The sequence below is a fragment of the Hirundo rustica genome, chromosome 4, assembly GCF_015227805.2.
Source record: "Hirundo rustica isolate bHirRus1 chromosome 4, bHirRus1.pri.v3, whole genome shotgun sequence".
NCBI classification, from domain to species: domain Eukaryota; kingdom Metazoa; phylum Chordata; class Aves; order Passeriformes; family Hirundinidae; genus Hirundo; species Hirundo rustica.
In genome coordinates this window covers 53,716,706-53,734,695 of record NC_053453.1, presented here as the reverse complement: position 1 = coordinate 53,734,695, position 17,990 = coordinate 53,716,706, and the positions used below count along the sequence as shown (strand labels likewise).

General features: G+C 49.8%; 1 protein-coding gene across 1 annotated transcript in view; it reads right to left on the bottom strand.

The window, feature by feature from the left end:
* ELFN2 (extracellular leucine rich repeat and fibronectin type III domain containing 2) overlaps positions 1-555 on the bottom strand; it is a 52,521-nt gene extending 51,966 nt beyond the window's left edge. Inside the window, exon 1 of the mRNA XM_040062289.2 lies at positions 40-555. The gene's annotated coding sequence lies outside the window, so the exon portion shown is untranslated. The remainder of the gene's footprint in view (positions 1-39) is intronic.
* Positions 556-17,990: the final 17,435 nt, after the last annotated feature.

Sequence of the window (17,990 nt, the reverse complement as noted above, 5' to 3'; positions counted from 1 at the left end):
GTCACACACACACACACGCACACACACACACACACGTACCTGCTTCTGGAGGGGGGACTGCTCCCAGCTTCCATACGGGGCATGACAGAGACGAAGTGGAGGCACAAAAGACCCTGGTCCTCAAGCAACTTGCAGCCCTGCAGATGTGTTTGTGTGTGTGCGTGTGTGTGTGTGTGTGTGTTGGGGGGGTATCCGCCACTGGTGTCACCCCTCGGAGCTGTACCGTTCCTTGCCCCGCAGCTGTCTCATTCCCGGCCGCACCTAGGCAGCGCTCCCAGCCACGCACACGCGCGAGCGCGACAGGCGGGGATGGAGCAGCAGTCCAGGGAGGGCACGCACAGCCGGGGGATTTGCTGCCTTCGCCGCATCCGCATCACTGGGGGAAGAAGGCAGAAAGGGCTGTATCGGCATTTAAAACGCAAGCGATTAATTCGCCACAGGCTCGGCTGATAGGGCTGTGGGACCAGAGCCGGCGGCACCGCTTCTCGCAGCTGGGAAGGCTCTGACGGGCGAAGGACCCTCTCCCATGGAGCCAGCTCCGAGCGCTCCTCGCCTGCACAGCCACTGCTCCGGTGCAGGCGGAAAGGGGTGGGCCTCCACCGGAGACATGAGCACACGCATGCAACAGCTGCTGGGAACTGCACACAAACACACACAGGCACAATTCCCCACAACAGCTGCTGGGAACTGCACACACACACACACAGGCACAATTCCCCACAACAGCTGCTGGGAACTGCACACACACACACACAAACACACACAGGCACAATTCCCCACAACAGCTGCTGGGAACTGCACACACACACACACACACAAAAAAAAACCCCACACAGGCACAATTCCCCACAACAGCTGTTGGGAACTGCACACACACACACACAAAAACACACAGGCACAATTCCCCACAACAGCTGCTGGGAACTGCACACACACACACACACACAAAAAAAAACCCCACACAGGCACAATTCCCCACAACAGCTGTTGGGAACTGCACACACACACACACAAAAACACACGGGCACAATTCCCCACAACAGCTGCTGGGAACTGCACGCACACACACAAAAACACACACACAGGCACAATTCCCCACAACAGCTGCTCAGGAGCTACACACAACACACAACAGCTTCCCGGGAACACACACAAACAACAGCTGCTGGGGAATCACACACACACAGAGGCTACAGCTTCTCAGGATTAAGTCATCCACATGAAAATACAACAGCCTCTAGGAGCCACACAGCTTCAAGCAACAGCTGCTGAGGAGCTACACACACACACACACACACACACACACACGGGTGCATGAAACAACTATACACCTACTGACACAGGTATGTGCAACAGTCATGGGAAACCATGCCTGGATACAAGCCCCTGTGGTATTTGCTTAAAAAACTGACACATAGAAACATAACAGGAGGTGGAAAAAACCTTTCATCCACACACAAACACATGCATGTGACTGCTCTGGGGAGATTGTCTATCATACACGTCCTCAAATCACCACCACAGACACACAACAGCTCCTCAGAAAGTATCTGGAGCCACATGCCCTCATGTACATCTGGAAGACCTTCCACCTCCCTCTCCACAAACACACACGTGCCGTCGTCAGTGGAGATCTTGGTCACAGTCAGAAACAAGCATCCATGTGCACCAGGTGTTGGGGACTCAGCCACAGCTTGGCCCCAAAATACTTCACACAGGCAATATCTGGTAGGAAAGCACATTACCAAACACAGGGTCACTTTTAAGAAATCACTCCCCAGTTCCTTGACAGAGAGCAGAAGCACACATGACAGACATAAATAATCACTGCACAGACATGCAAGACCACAACTGAAGGGACACAATGCACCCCTCACACTCACCACAGCAGTGGAGGGTCTGCCTGTCTCACTCAGAGACACACACACGTGCAACAACTGAAAAATCTTAGGGACATTGGATGGGAGCTGGCTTCCTGGGAAGTACAATCCAGCCTCCTGCTCTCTCAGGCAACCACACCATACAGTCTTGCTTAGAAATGTCTCAAGGTCCATCTGAGTACTGTGAGATTATTTGCTTCCTGCTCAGAAGCCACGTTGAAGTTAAAAGCCTGCCCCATCGTCTGCATCTACCTAGGCCCAATGCAATCCCACATGTTCCTGGGCCAGCTGGCCACATTCTTTGCCTAGGCAGGCATAGAGGTTGCAAGAACAAATGTAAGTGCTCTGAAACCTGCACTCCACCTGAACAGGCACCTCCTGCACCCCTGCTTCATGCAAACAAAACACACATGCAACATCTGGGTGAAGACCTTCCCCTCAACATATATACCAACATGCTTGTGACAGCTTCTAGGTAAACAGACACCTAAGCCTGCCAACCACAGCACTCACATGCACTCTGGTACAGGATATACAAACATGTATAACCTCTGATGGGAAGTGACTTTCTTCATGAAGTCCAGAAACTGAAGGGGAATTAAGCTGACACACTCACACCACTGCAAGCAGCACTGTTATTGAATGTATTATATTACTGGCATGAAACTGCATCAGGGGAGGTTTAGGTTAGGTATTAGGAAAAGATTTTTCACCCAGAGGGTGGTTGACACTTAAACAGAGTCCCCAGGGAAGTGGTCACAGCACCACCCTGACAGAGTTCAAGAGGCATTTGAGCAATACTGTGAGGCACATGGTGTGACTTTTGGGTTGTCTTGTGCAGAACCAGGAGATGGACTCAATGTTTCTTGTGGATCCTTTTCAGTTCAGGATATTCTATTCTATTCTATTCTATTCTAGTCTAGTCTAGTCTAGTCTAGTCTATTCTACCCATTGCAGCTAAAGAAGCTCACCTGTGGCCCAACTCCCTAACTTTCTAGTTAATATATGAGCACAAAGCAATGTATTTGCTCCATCTATCTCATGCCTGCAGCTTTATAGAGGGAAGGTGAGCTCCTTTGACCCCCCTGCATGAGGGGTCATGCATAATCACCTTGTGTAAATCCAGCTCCGAGCAAGCAGAGGACTGCCCCAATCTTCTCACATGCACACAAGAGCCTCATGGACAGAACATCAAACCAACAAATTTCTGCATGGGGAGGCACACGATATATAGCCCTAAGGGAATGAGTTGCCTCCCTCAAAACACAGGCAAGCACAAAGGACCCATCTACGGAAGGAGGCCAAGGATCACACACACCAGCTGGATGGCATGAAGAAACAAGTTGGCCCACTGGGCACAAACACACAAGTGTTTAAATCCTTTTGGAAATGACACACAGGAAGTTTGCTGTGCCCTCTTATACTCCAAACCTGCAAACCTGAGTGGGGAAAATCACCCAGACACAAAAATACACACACAGACACACACACTCCTCAGGCAGACAGGCATGCAGCTCTGAGGACACTTCTGGATGTTCCCTGGACCATCTGTAGATATCTGTTCCCAGTGGATTAAATGCCAAAACTACTCACACCTCCTGGAATCAGAGAAGGAAGCTTGTCTTGGCAACTACAGGCTCAAGTTTCCTTGCCTTTATCACTTTGGGGTGTTCTGACTGTGGGGTGTTTCCTCCAAGCTCTTTTGAAGCCAAAAGCTAAAGAAACAGAGACTTGCTTCCATCTCTCTCTACTTCCTCCAAGGACAGACAGTATCTAATTTTGGAGGGTGTTGAAGTACGAGAAAAGGTTTCCAACTCCAAATTAATGCAGGATTTGTTCCTGCTTGAGTTTCTCCAGGATCATCTTGCAGTCTGTTTATGATGAGCCTCCCAGAGGCTCTCCTGCTGGCACACATCCCTTCAGGACTCGGAAGTGCTGGGGCAGGATCCTTGTACTACCAGGGCCTCTGGGGGTCGAATAGTATTTGCTCATACTCCCACTGACCCAGGAACAGCACTTAACTCCAGCAGAAGTGCCCCAAGAGACAAGCAGAAGCAAGTACAACATTTCCAGCAGTCTGGGACATTTGGGTCCTCAATCTGATTCAAAGCCAGTCCCTCCATGCCTATTTTTCCTATTTGCAGATGATCTGGAGGATACAGAAACTCACCCCCATGTTTATTTTGCAGAGGCTCTGACCTTGCCAAAAGCCCTGGAAAGACTCTGTTGTTTTTTACTTCACAAATAAAATTTAAAAAAAAAATCACTGAGAGGGAAAAAAAAAAAAAAAAAAAACCAACAAAAAAAACCAAGCAAACAAAAACCTCCTAAGGACGTCATAGATACTTTAAGCCAGCTGCAGAGGTGCCTCATTCCCTATGTCCAGCAGTACAGAAAAAGGATCACCTTCTAATTCTTTTGTGCCAATATCTTTGAGACCACTACCTAGTCAGGCCTGACCTCTTTCCCCCTTAATGGGGATGAAAACAGCCCCAAAAAACACTTTGGTTTATATCTTTCTGCTCAGCTCCTGCTCTGTTGGGCTGCCATATCCTCTAAGACTGGGGACGCTGTTTAGGGGTGAACAAGGGAGCTGACCTTATTAGTGCAATTCCCTAGTGTTTTTCCAACATATGCCAGGGAGCTGTTAAATCCTAGAATAGCCCAGAATCTGGGAATCACAAAAGTGATGATAAAACAAATTTTTTAACCCTCTGTGCCCCGCCCTGGGTATTATCAGTTCAGTGGGGATGGTACCTACACTCCATGTAAGGAGTAGGGGCGGGGAGTGCAGCCAGCCATCCCCCTCTCACCCATCCCCTTGTGCAGTTTATCCCCAGGAGGAGGGGAGAGCCGGGCAGGGAAGGCAGCCACGGAGTCTGCCTGCGCTACCTGCGGTGTGTGCTACCAGGGAAGGGAGCCTCGCTGGCAGCGTTTCCATCGAGGTGAATCAGCCCTTCTCCCTCTCCAGCCCTTCTCCTGCCCATCTGCCCATCTCCCACTAGGGCACAACTGGGGCCGAGGGATGGGGAAAACAGGCCGAGGGAGAAGGCTGGGCTCTGCCCTCGTTGCAGTCAGAATCTCTCCGCTGATCTATACTGCGGTGAGCAGTGACAGATTGATTTTACAGCTCTGCTTGGAGCCGGCCGCTGGCCCTGGGCTGTGGATGAATCAGCTTTCTCCGGTCCTTGGCTTTTATTTCATTATTTTACTGCAACCTCGCTCACAGGCAGCTAAAGAGGGAGCGACAGGGAGAAACACGAAGTTGGCATATTTCCTTCCTTGCTCATGTGCTCCCAGCCTCCCAGCCTGGCTTTGGGACTCCAGGAGGAGGGAGGGAAGGGATTGTTTTCCAGGAATTGACATCTGTCAGGAATAAAGACATGATGCTCCTTCTACATGGGTAGATGCATGTTGCAGTGGCTGTGGGAGACAGCGAGGACTGTGTAGGCACAGCGCAGCACGAACAGTCCCTGCTCTGCTGTGACAATGCCTCGATCCCTGCCAAATGAGGGGGGCTCTGTTTTCAATACAAAGGGCAGCACGTTTGGAAATAACGATGCCCTCAATCCATGAGCGCATTGGACACTATAACCTGCCTACAGAGTCCAGTGTGGAAGTGATTCCAGGCTCTCCTCTTATAGCTATGGATGTAGAGGAGGGGGAAAGGGCTGTACCCTGCTGTCTTCAAGAGGTCTCAGAGCATGCCACAGATACAAGGTTCTCCTAGAATGAGGTAGCACTTCCAGGCATAGAATTGACTTTCTTCCCTCTCCCAGCTGTGGATATTGTAGACATTGTCCAGGGGAAGCCAGTTCTAACTCTCTTGGTTCTTGTGCCATCAAGAAGAGCAAAAGTAAAGCAAGGATGGAGAAACAAAATCAGAGGACAGAAAGATATTGGGTTTTTCCAGCTCTGATCTGGAACTACAGTGGGGGAGTTCAAGCCAGACTGTTGAAGCAGTCTGGAGACAGAAGAGCAGAGAACAGAGGGACCAACCAAAATGCAAGAAATGTTCCTCTCCACATCCCCAACACCTCAGGAGTGAATAGGAGCAAATATCTGCTCTATCAAACTTGCTTCTGAAAAAATCTTTTGGTCAGAACTGAAGATCTACTCAGAGGGTCCCTCCGTGCAGTGCAAGAGGAGGAGTAGCCAAAGGAACCTGACACCAGTTTGGGTCTGCTCCAGCCTTCTTCCCACGCGCTCACTTCCCAAGGGGGCTTCACATCACCATGGATGGTACTTCCATTGCAACGGATTTGGGACATCTTGGAGCTTTCTTCTGCCTGATTACAGAGCTCTCCAGTAATACAGACCACCTAGGGAAGGAGTGTTCCTCAGAGGACAAGTATCTGAAGACAGACAGCTAAAGCACTGTGTCGCTGGGCTCCCCCAAGCTCGCACGTATCCTTTCTCTCCACTTGCCCCTGCACAAGCATCAGACAGTAGCCTTGAAGGTGGCCACTACAGCTCAAACTGTCAGAAGGCAAGGGCCTTTAGATCTGCAAAGACCAAGGTGTGGGAGGGGAAGGGAGGGAAAGCAAGTCAGGAAAAACAGGAGAGAGGCTTCCGAGTGGTCTGTCCCAGCAAGAGGGAGGGAGGAAGCAAAGTCCAGCTCATCCAGTTTGTGTAATCTTTTAATCTCTCAGTTTTCAATCTTTCACATCAAAAATGAGACACATCATTAAGAGTAAAAGAAATCCCAGTTGGAAGAGAGATAAGGATGGTGAAGGAGACAAAAAGCCCTCTTACTTCTAAGTCTTCTGCCTTGTTCCATTTCACTATGTCTCTCTCTCCTCTCCTTCCTTTTTCCTCTCTCCTTACAAGGAAAAATATAGGTGACCTGAGAGACACAGAACACACTGGGGGCCTCAGAGGAAGGGCAGTGCCATGCTCTTTGTGTGATGCGGGTCAAGCCTTCCCTTGGTGACAGTCTGCAGTGACACACAGGCACAAGGCTCAGCGTGCCAGGTCCTCTTGAAAAGCTCTTTGGCAGCCAGAGAGACAAACAGCAAACATTTCCAGCCGAGTTTTCTCTAGTCAGAAACGGGGTGACCTGTAGAAGCTAGCCCACCTTTCATAAGGAGAGGAGAGACAAGGTTTTGGAGGACAGAGGAGGACCTGGTGGCACTGACTGGACTTGTCCCACAGCCTCAGCCTGGGCACTCCATGTTTCAACTTCTCCCATCTGTCCAATCCCATGGATAACAATCCTCAGCTCAGAGGGTGATTGAAAGAGGTTAATGAATTAACATTTGTAAAAGCTTTAGATAAAAGGCTAAGGATTATTACTGTTGTTATGCACAGAAACAACTCCTAACAGGCATTTCCCATCTCCTCCCTCCTTTGAGCCTGGGGGATCATCTGACACAGATCCTGCCACACAGGAGCTCCCCCAGAGATGGAATTACGGGGAGAGGACTGCAGGCTGCCAGAGACACTAATCAGGGGAGGACAAATTGGGGCCAGTCCATCAGCCAGCAGCGTGCTGGGCTGTGGGGCCAAGAGCCTGTCCACTCACACTCTAATAGCTGGCGACAGGTCCATGCCACTCCCGTCAAAGTTCAGCAGGAAAAGGCTGCTGACTTCTGATCATAGCAAGCCTGCTCCTCCTCTTGCCCTTTCAAGGCTGTCGACTGACCCAAGATAGAGGTGCAAGGATTTACTTTAAGGAAAGCTTAATCCTCAAAGGAAACTTCTGGGCTGCTGGCTTGCAGCAAGACTCAGGAACAGGCCAGACAGACATTCCAATCACAGGCATAAGAAGAGACTAGCTGGGGTTAGATTTCAGTGTCTTAAACGTTGAGCAAAATGTTTCCTAGTCTAGGGATGAGAAGTAATTCAAAACAGAAGTCTTAACATTATGTATGTCTCCCTTACACACAAGTATACCCTCAAGGGAGAAAAGCCCTCCCTAACTCGCCTGCTATAAATACACCAAACCACTTAAAATGGCTATGTTAAAAGAGAGCTGGTAATTTGATAGTGGTCTCCACTTAATTAGATTAGGCTCTTTTTGAACTCAAGGCTGAAAACAGCTCATCCTCTTTTCTTTTTCAATACTATCCCGTCAGCTGCCATGCAGGAAATTATTGTAGTCACCCATGTCTTGGGCAGCTGGATCACCAACCACATCCGTGCCACAAAATGCAGAGCTCCAGGTCCCAGAAGAGAGTGGCTGTGCCAGTACAGTGCCCCAGTTGGGCTGCTCAGCACTGCTGGAAGTAAACAGTGGCACAGCTTGGTGACAAAGTTCCTCCATCACATCTGACTCTGCACTGCAACGGGTGGGAATCACACTCGAGCCGGGCAAATAGCAAACAGCACAGTTAGTCCCTCTGCAACAGGAGACTGGAGGATAGCACTACCTCGGTCTTCTCAGGAGACTAGAGCATATGTCAATAAACCATATATGCAGCCAGAATCTTTTTTAAGTATCTTGTTTGCCTAACTTCTCACTTAGAGGGAAATAAGTGACCTGTTTGTAGGTTACTGGAGCTAGCTGTCAGGGTCTGTACCTGATCATCATTGATAAAAAGACAGAAAGTCACTTGGAAGAGAGAGGTGAAGCTGTTCTGGTCTTAGGACAGTGATTTGACTTTGTCAACTCTTGAGGGATTTGCCAAGCCTCCCTAGCAATGCAGTCAGCCAGTCATTACCGTTCTCCCTGGAGTCCAATCCAGTGCTCACTCAAACTGAGGATAATAGTGGCACTGTTGTTAAACTCCTGTATTGGACTGATGCCTTTCCTATCCGGGTCTTCCAACCTTTGCTCTGTGAACTTTGTTCTGTCCCTAGCAGGGCTGCATTCTGCACCCCCCACAAAACACCTCCAGATTTGGAGAGTTAAAATTACCAGACCTTTTGCACTCCTTCAACAATGGAGGAAGCTTGTTTTAACAACACACAATTTTCTATTCTGTATGTTCTTAATTAATGATAAAATATGTGTTGGGTTGTTTTGTTGTGGTGTGTTGTTTTTTGGGTTTTTTTAATCCTCCTTTTTTGTTAGTTATTCAGTTTGATTTTTTATTTTACCTCGTTAATGTAGTGGTGATTTAGATGCAGTTTCCTCTCTCTGCTGCACTTAATGAGTCGTCAGCTTTATTCACTCTCACCCGCATCCTCATGGGAGCATGCTTTGATTTTCTAGTGGGTGCATGAAAACACAGATTAAAGCAATTAGACAGAAATAATCTTAGGGAAAGGGGAAAGAGATCCAGAGCACCTAATTATACCATTTTAATCAAGATACAATTATGCAGAGACTTTTATAGATTATAAATTAACCAAACTCCAAAGGCAGAAAAAATATAATTTTAAATATGGTTCATTATGCTTGTTGTTTCTTTCTTGTGAGCGCTCTCAAACTGGACTTCAGGGTTCATTTAGAAAAAAAAAAAAAAAAATCTGGACAGGGTTGTGCAGAAATGGAGGAGAAATAGGCTTAGAAAGACCCTGCTTGCTAGAATCAGGGTCTGGAAATGGCCTCTGAGGGAAGGCAGGGAACCAGAGCACATTTCCCACTCCCTGATCTCTCCAGTCTTTTCGAAGTGAGTAGCTGCACCTGCTGGTCAGCCGGGCTTGACTGAAGACCTCCAGTCACCTGCATGGCTCAGGTAAGGAAAGCCCCTGTTCAGGTCTGGGTCTTGCTTTGCCTGAAAAGGCTGTGCCAAGCTGCCAGTGAAGGACTGTGGGTACTGTAGTCTAAGGAGCAATTTTCCAAGCTACAAACATTCCAATTAGAAACACAGTGAGTGGGCAAACAAAACACATAAGGCTGGATGTGTTTTCTTCTGAACCCTGGAGGAACTTAAGCCAGCTGCTCCAGATTTATAGCTGCTCCAGATTTATTGCAGCAAAACCTCAAGGCACTCAGGCTCTCAGAGCATGTAGGAAGGTGTTCTGCTCCTGCCATCTCTGCAGAGGAGACAGGGAGACCCCCACCCTCCAGAACTCCAGGGAATCCCAGTTTTCCCTGAAGCTGTCACACTACCTTTATGATGGGGAAGGTGTCCAGACCTTGGGCAGAAGCAGGAGGCCAACTCAGGTGCCTCTGGCTTTGCTGCTGCAGCACAGTGGTGTCTGTGAGGCATCCCGCTGTTCACTTCTGCCGTGAGCACAGCTCGAGCTCCTGCCCTGGCGTGTGGCACTCCCTGAGCTGCTTCCAGGTGATGAGAAGACAGGAGAGGGCTCACCGCAGTGATCCTCGACTTCCTGAGAGGTTTGCCAGCAAGTCTCCTGAAAGGTTTTGCTGCACAGTGGCCTGTGCAAAACACTTCTCCCGAAGAGCCTGCTGCTGGGCCCCCCTCACAAGGGTATCTCAGCCCATCAGGGCTTCTCTCCATGGCCACCCTATGCCATGAGCAGCAGTGCCGAAATGGCTCCTTTCTTCTCCATTCAGGGCAAAGCTGTCATTTGCCAAAGGACCAGCCTTGACCATTTCCCACTGTGACTCAGTTCTGCTGACTCTCTGTCTGCAAGGACCGGATGGCTGGGATGTGCCCAGAGCTGGTCTACCACAGTGACAGACATCACCAGGACAGGGAGCTGGGAAAGGAAGGGGACTGATGTGTCCTACTATGGAGCTTGGGGCTCCAGGGAGTGAAAGACAGCTCCCGTTTCACTCAGCTGCCCTGTTGCAGGGCCATGCCGTGCCCACTGCCTTGGCGGGGAAACCCCTGGGCTGTGTGTACTGCAGGTCCCAATCACGTCTGTGTCCGTGAGCAGACGGAGACCGACACGGGAGATTCCTAGGACACCTCTCCCTTGCATCCTCCTCACCCACTTTCTCCTTCGCCCTCCCACAGTGAGGAAAACACGGCTTGCAAGGCTGCTGCACTCCATCATCGCCGCCTCCCTGGCTCAGGGCAAAGGCCCTCAGGGCGGCAGGGTTTTGGGGCGGCCCGTTCCCGGGCCGAGGGCCGTGTCTGCTGGGTGAGCGCTGGTATCGCAGTGCCCTCTGCCGGCCCCGTTTCCGGACGAGCCGGCCTGTCCGAGCCCGGCACACCCGCGGCGGCCTTGGGAAGCCGGGTCAGTCTCGGCCCGCTCCCACCGTGCCCCGACACCCGTGCCGTGGCGGGCACCGCTCCAGCAGCACACGAGCCAGCCCACGGACAGCAGAGAGCCCTGGGGTGCTGGGCCAGAGCCCCAGAGGAGCCGGCATGCTGGGGAAGTGGGGGCAGAAATGATTGTAAGCCAGCAGTTGCTCTTCTGCTTACCAAGTGCTATGGCAGAGAAGTGACAGAGACTCCCAGGGACCTTTGGGATATGTGCCCCATTCCGTGGAAGGAAAAGTCCATCCCCTCTTCCTTAGCCCCAAGAGGCAAGAAAATGAGAGTTGTGGTGAAAGGGGCAGAGGAAGAGCACTCTCTCTCCCTTTAGGTGTGGTGCCATTCAAATGGTTGACCCTGTGAATGAGTCTCCACAGAGCTGGGGCAAAACATCCTGACCGTTTACCTTTTCCAGGTGATTGGGATCTCCCATCACACTGGGATGTGCATGCACCTTATTCTCTTATTCTTCACGTTGAATTTTCCTGCAGAGCTCCCCTAGATAACTCCCAGTGTTTTAACTATCCCAATCTTCCATGGTGAAACCGATAGGGAAGACTGGAATCATTTTGCCTGGACCCAGGACACCTGGATTCGGACCCACCCGTGGATTCCTGAGTTATGCTAAGAAGGCTCCCAAGACTGAGTACACAGAGTGGGAGCCTGAAGTCCCTGTGGATCGATGCTGATTTACACCAGCAGAAAACCTGACATGCTGTCTCTGGGTTCTGGAACTAAAAAGGTGACAATCGGTGGCTCTCAGGAGTGGAGAAAAGGAGAGAGTGAGATGACAATCCAAGGAGCTCAGGTCCCTCTGTGGAACTGGTCATTCAAGCAGGGATCACACTGACCTGACAGATAGATGGTGAGCTAATTAGCAGTGCTCTTCTCAGGCTTCTTCCAAGCTCAAGTGCTGCAGAAATGCTGAATACCCAGTCTAGTTAATATTCAGGGCAATTGTTAGTTGGAAAGAGGAAATGGAGGCTGGTTATTGGGGGAGATGACTTGAGTTTGGGTCTGGGGATGTGTTGAGGTATTTGGGGGCCTCTGAGGGAGAGATGCAGCGAGTGCTGAACCTGCCAGTACAAGCGGGCCTGACAGAGCAGAGAGGAATCTCAGAGGAGCCCTGGAGGAGAATCCCTAAGGAGAAACTTCCTCCCACATGTCATGGGTAGGCAGCTGAGCCCTGCAAGCACTTCCATCAGGAACTGCCCTTTATAAATATTACAAAGCAGTGACAGAAAAAAAAAATCATATGCAGTGGAAGGAGGTTTTTTTAAAGGAGAAAAAAGGTATTCTGCTGCCTCATCAAGGGGAACAGTGCTGTGTCTTGCACTGGAAGAAAATGTTGAAATTGCTTAGATATGCAGTACATCAAAAGACTTCATCATGGGACTAACACCCAGCCTTGCCACCCTCACTGGGACTGCTTGTGGTCTTGAAATGCCACGCATGGCAGCTCTCTGCCAGGGAGAGAGCTATGAGTGGATACCATTCTTTCCTGGCCTTCATTAGAGTAATGTAAAAAATAATCTGACAGCATCCAAGGTGGAGTAAAAACTTCCCTTTCCCTCAGCCTTTCATTAAGCGCTGCTGAAACCACTGTCCTCTCTCCCTGTCTGATAGTCACCTAAATGTCAAGCCACAGACAATGAGGAGTCAGTCTCTGCTCCTATTAACCCAAAGTGCTGGAAGAATTGCAGGGCAGAAAAACTACTTTGCCTGGTAAAAATGTAAATGTCACTTTTCAGAGGACAACTACAGTTTGACAGAAAATCCATTGCCTCTTCCAAACACTTGGTGAGTTCCTTTGGATGCCAAGCCATGGCTTGTTGAGCAAGCAAGGTGGAACACAACCACTATTTTTTCAGATCCATCTACTCAATCTCCATCTGCAGTCCATTTATCAGTTACTGGATGGGTCTGTCACTGCCACAAGGGCTCCCATTTTTAAAAAGCACTAAAAAAAGTGAAAGGCAGCCAAGACATCCTCCCTTTCTCCTCACCAGACAAATTCAGATCCCTAAGATGTTGGCATGGATCCCATTCTCCATGGTCCCAGCCTCCATGGCTAAATCCCAGCCAAAGTGGTGTCAGGCTGGGAGTTCCCTGGGCTCCTCTAAATGAAAATTATTTTCTGCAGCTGAAATTGAGATCCCATTATCCCACACTGGATCACTTCCAAGCAGCACAGAAGCCTTCAGCCTGTTTTCTCACCCACTAGGTACTAGCTCCTTGCAAGTAAGGCAATGCACTTTCCTTGTGTCCTGCAGCAGTGCTGGGGACCATCTTCAGGGACACCTCAGGGTTTGCAAAGCTCACAGGGGAAGAGGCCTATGGTGATTCACGTGCCACCAAAACTAGACTTTCAGAAGAGCTGAGAGATAGAAATCCACACTGAAGTCCTGGAACAAGCCCTGACTACAAAGCTCTGCAAGCTTCTGTCCCTCAAGTTCTCTATGGCCTTCTACCCCCGTGCCCAGCTTGGTGGTTCTCCGTTGGCACAGACCATGTGGGAAACAAAGACCAAATTCTTCTGAGATATAGGAAATGCTTTTTATCAGAGCTCTACCCAATCCACCCATCCATTAGTCAGTGACTCACACTGTCTGCTGGACTGCTTTAATTCCTTTTCTGTGAAGGCTTGCTGCCTTCATCACCCTGGAAGTTCCTGCTTAGATCAGGTGGAAGGCACAGGGCAGTGTGTGAAATAGTTAATTCCCCTACTGAGGATGTCAAGCTCCATCAGCCGTACCAGGGTTCCAAAAAACCAAGAACATTCCAGGTATTTTGCACTCCAGGGCACAGAGGGCTCTCAGATAAACTCACAGCACTGTGGAAATAGCCACAGAGAAACAACCAGGACAGCGAATGTGAAAAAGAGGTATAAAAGGGAAAGTACAAAAATGCACACATTTGAGGGCAGGGAAAGCACAAAGAGTGATCTGGAGATGCAGAGCAGCAGAAAGTGATAAAATAAAATTATATTCAGAGACCTGGCTATAGGGAAAGAAAAGGGGAGGGAGCTGTATGGAGGGGAGAGCACAGATGCAAGGAAGGAGAACACAGGGCAGGGAAGGGAAGGGGGGAGTCACACAGGGAGAAAGTGGGGGGGGATATGGAAGGATTGCCTGATGTCAAATCTGATAGAAAAGAGGATTTATCTGCAAAAATAACCCAGATCTAAGCCACAGCTTCAGAGCAGCTGCACACACAGCCACAGCACTATTTGCTCTTAAGCATGAGAAAAAAAAATGTGCCAGTGCAACGCAAAGCAGGGTCGTGCCACACCAGGAGGCTGCCCATCAGCCTGGACCGAGACGAAGGGAAGGCAAGGCAAGGCAAGGCAAGGAAAAGAAAGAAAGGCAAGGCAAGGAAAAAAGACGAGGCAATGCGGAGGAAGGCAAGGGCGAGCAGGGCCGGCGGGTCCGTCGCTGTCCAGGGTGCTGGCCAGAGCCTGCCGCCTCCACACCCGGCCCGCTCTCCTCCTCCTGCCCTTTCCCGTCCCAGAGGGCAGGAATGACCCTGAGGACTGCAGGCAGACAAAAGCAGAGGGGAAAGAAAGACACAGTCCACTACAAATAAAATATATTTTGCCCATTCCTCTCTCCTGTCAGTATTTTCAGCAGTGGGGCTAGGCTTTCTCAGGGCAGGACTAGATGACCAGCCGTAAAGCGTATGCATATGGCTGGGGAAGTGAATGAGCATAAGGCATCTCTGGAGCCGCATTTCTGACCTGTCTGGAAAAGTCATTGTGTGGATTGGACATCCTGTCCATGAAGGAGTGCCCTCGCTCCTCCTTGAAACAGCCAATGTTGCCCTGGGTGTGTCTGGGTGCCCTCTGTCCCTATTGCTACTGGATCCCAGGCTGTCAGAGATAGAGATGGGAGGATGAGCTCACAGCTCTCCCACCTGCACCTGATGTGTCCAGATGATATGACCAGGAACTGGCAGTCACAAAAGTGTGGTGTGTTGGGCCATGTTTGCCACCAGGGAGCTTTTGGTGGGGAGGTTTCACTCCACAGCCTTGATGCTTACAAAAGGCTTAGTCTGAAAAGAGGTCTTAAAACCGTGGTCCACCCACAGGTGGACAGCTGCTCTGTCCACACAGCAGTCTGAGCTGTGACTGTGGACTGCCAAAGTCATTTTGAAAGATGAAAGGGCTGGAATGGAGCTTGGCCTCCTCTGCCCTCAGCTCTAGGATATGTCTCTGCCTCTTCCCAAACACGTCTTGGCCTCACCAGGCCATTTTTGTTCCAGAGAATTGCAAATCAGCTGCTTCACAGAGGAGAAAGCAGTGTCCAGGACCCTGACAGAGCTGCTCAACGGGCATCTACAAATGGTGTTAGCACAGAACAAACCTGTCTTTTCAAGAGCAACCAGATATCAGTGCTTTACTATCAGAAACTGGGTTTTCGATTCCAGCACCGACAGTCTGGACCAGAACCATGTGTTTTAAGAGCCAGTTGGACAAACATCTGACTAAAGGGTATAAGGTGGCTGGCCCTGCTGCAGGATTAGATAACCTCCTGATAGCTGAATAACAGCACCTCTCTAACTCTCTGTGATTCTAATATGTGACCAAGTCAGAGTGCAGTTTCCGGTCACACAGATCACTGTGGTACCAGACTAATAACAACACAAACACTTTTTTTTCCCAGCACTGAAATCTTGCTTATATGTCATGTGTAGCAGGAACTTGATATGGCACAAACATGATTCATGCCACGTCCATGTAACAGCAAGCACGACTCCACAAGCAATTTTCTCCAGGTCACCATAAAAGGCAAAATGACTTCCAGAGATGCAAATGCAGGGCATCTGCTGGGTCCCAACTCTCCTGTGAACCAAGCAAATCAGGGAGCTTTTAATCAACTGGGTCCACATTACATGAAGATGTGCTGCCTGTCAGCAAGCCAGCCCCATCTTTTGGGACATCTGAAGCCAGAAACTAAGAAGAATTGGAACAGAAGAGCACAGTCCCAGATTAGTTAGGATAAATTACCCACCTTGTGGCATCTCCCCCACCTCTGCTCTCCTCAGCTGTCCTGTGCCCAGCAGCTTGCTGGCTGAGTAGCCATCTGTCTCCAGTGGGCCAGTGCCACACGTTTAAGTTAGAACATTATTCTCCAGTTCTAGGAAATTGGATTAAGGATCAGACAATACTCATTGTTATTTACCTTTGATTAAAACCAGCCCTCCTCCCTCCCGGGCCAGAGAGACCAATGTTGCTGCTATTTACTCTGCTGCCAAACCTAGAGTTCAATCCCTGCCCTGCGGCACTCAATAAAAGTCAGCGCAGAGGTGGGGGTGTGCAGCACGCAGGGCTGAGTGGGTGGAAGGGGAGTGATTATCCAGGCCAACATGTCCAGTTTGATCCTTTTGCAGTCAGACTCTGGCTCAGCAAGGACAGGTGTGCTCGAAGTGCCTGCCTCTGTGGCTCACAGGGCTGAGGAATCCAGCCAGGGTAATCCCCAAGTAAGCCCTGTTTGCCCCCATGCCTGTCTCTGGTCCTTTCCCCTCAACAAATCCCCATTTCCACACAGCTTCCCTTTTTGTTTATGTCCTTCTTTCTCTCTCTTCCTCCAGCCTCCCCTCCCTGCCTCCCCTTTCTGCCTTTTCCTCTCTTCTGCTCCCACTCCTTCCCACCCTTTTGCCCAAGTCCCTTTCTCATTCCTTTCATTCTCCTCCTTCCCTCTCCCCCACTCTCCAAGCCGCTATTCCAGGACAATAGAGCAGATGGCAGGCTGTTTGTTTTATATGTCCCTTTGGAAAATCAGCTCAGCTGTTGAATCTGTGACTTTTGCTAAAAACAGACACCGTCCAATACAGCTGAATGCCAGAGAGAAAGGAGAGTGTGTGGGGAGCCCTGCTCTCTCTACCAGCTGCACCGAGACTCTGTCTATCTGCACTCCACCATGCTTTTGGAAAACAAGCCTGAAAGCCCAGAGAGGAGCTTCCCCACTGCAGAAAAAACACTGTGGCAAGCAGAGAGCTTGGCCAGCTTCTACAGTCAGCTTCAAAGCTGATGGTGATGTGGGAAAGGTGGGGCAGTGTGGAAGGGTCCCCTCGATCCTGCTCATTGCCCCAGCCTGCTGCTTCTCCCAGTGTTTGTGGAAGCTGAGTTACGTGGGGCAGAAGACGTAGCACAGAACAGAAGCTGATGCTCTTTGCCAGCCCCATATCTCCTCCTATGCTACTGGGAGAGCCATGGGTGAGAAACCACCAGCCAGCAATGAGTGTGTGGAGAGGGGAAGACAGCCCTTGCCTTTTTCATTACGGCTTTCCCCTCTTTTTTTTTTTAACCCCTAAGCCCCAATGTACCGGTCATCTGGCCACCATTCATTATTTGCCAGCACAGCCATGAAGAGGATGTAGATTTTTTCCTCTGGTTCTTTCTCTTATTCAAGCCACTTGCTTCATCCCTCACCTCTCCCTTCACATGTGCTTATACCAAACATCTTTCAGATCTTCATGGTATTTCTGGATGGAAAGGAAACTCTGCCCCTCCCTGGCCCAAAAAGCATCTTCTTCTTCCTGCTTAGACATGACAATACTGTCTCAACAAACCTGTAAGCACTCTCCTCCTTCCTCACCCTGCCTCAGCTTGTAAGTAATTCAGAGTAGGCACTCTGTCCAGCATGAAGTACAAGCTTGCCTTGGCTCAGAACCAGGGCTGCTGGATTCTCTGCCAGTGCAGTTGCTGGATATTTCATGGCATATCCTCCATCTGATACAACATGGCCAAAGACACCAGCTGCAGATTCTCTCTGTACCCCACTTCTGAAGGTGGGATGGGGAAAGCAGGGTTTCAGAATAGCAGCATCTCTCCCCATCCAAATGCCCTGTTTCATCGCACTTCTTTTTCCTACAGTGCTAAAATCAACAGTGTCTTGTTTTCAAGCAGTGGCAGGAGGGTCAGGGCCAGCAAATCCTGTTTAATTTGTTCTTAAAGTTCACTATGGATCAGATGCAGCTCCAAACAAAACCAAGAGAGGCTTAACAGAGGCATAGTCAGCTGTAAAATCCTAAGAGGCTCCTTAGCCTTGCAATC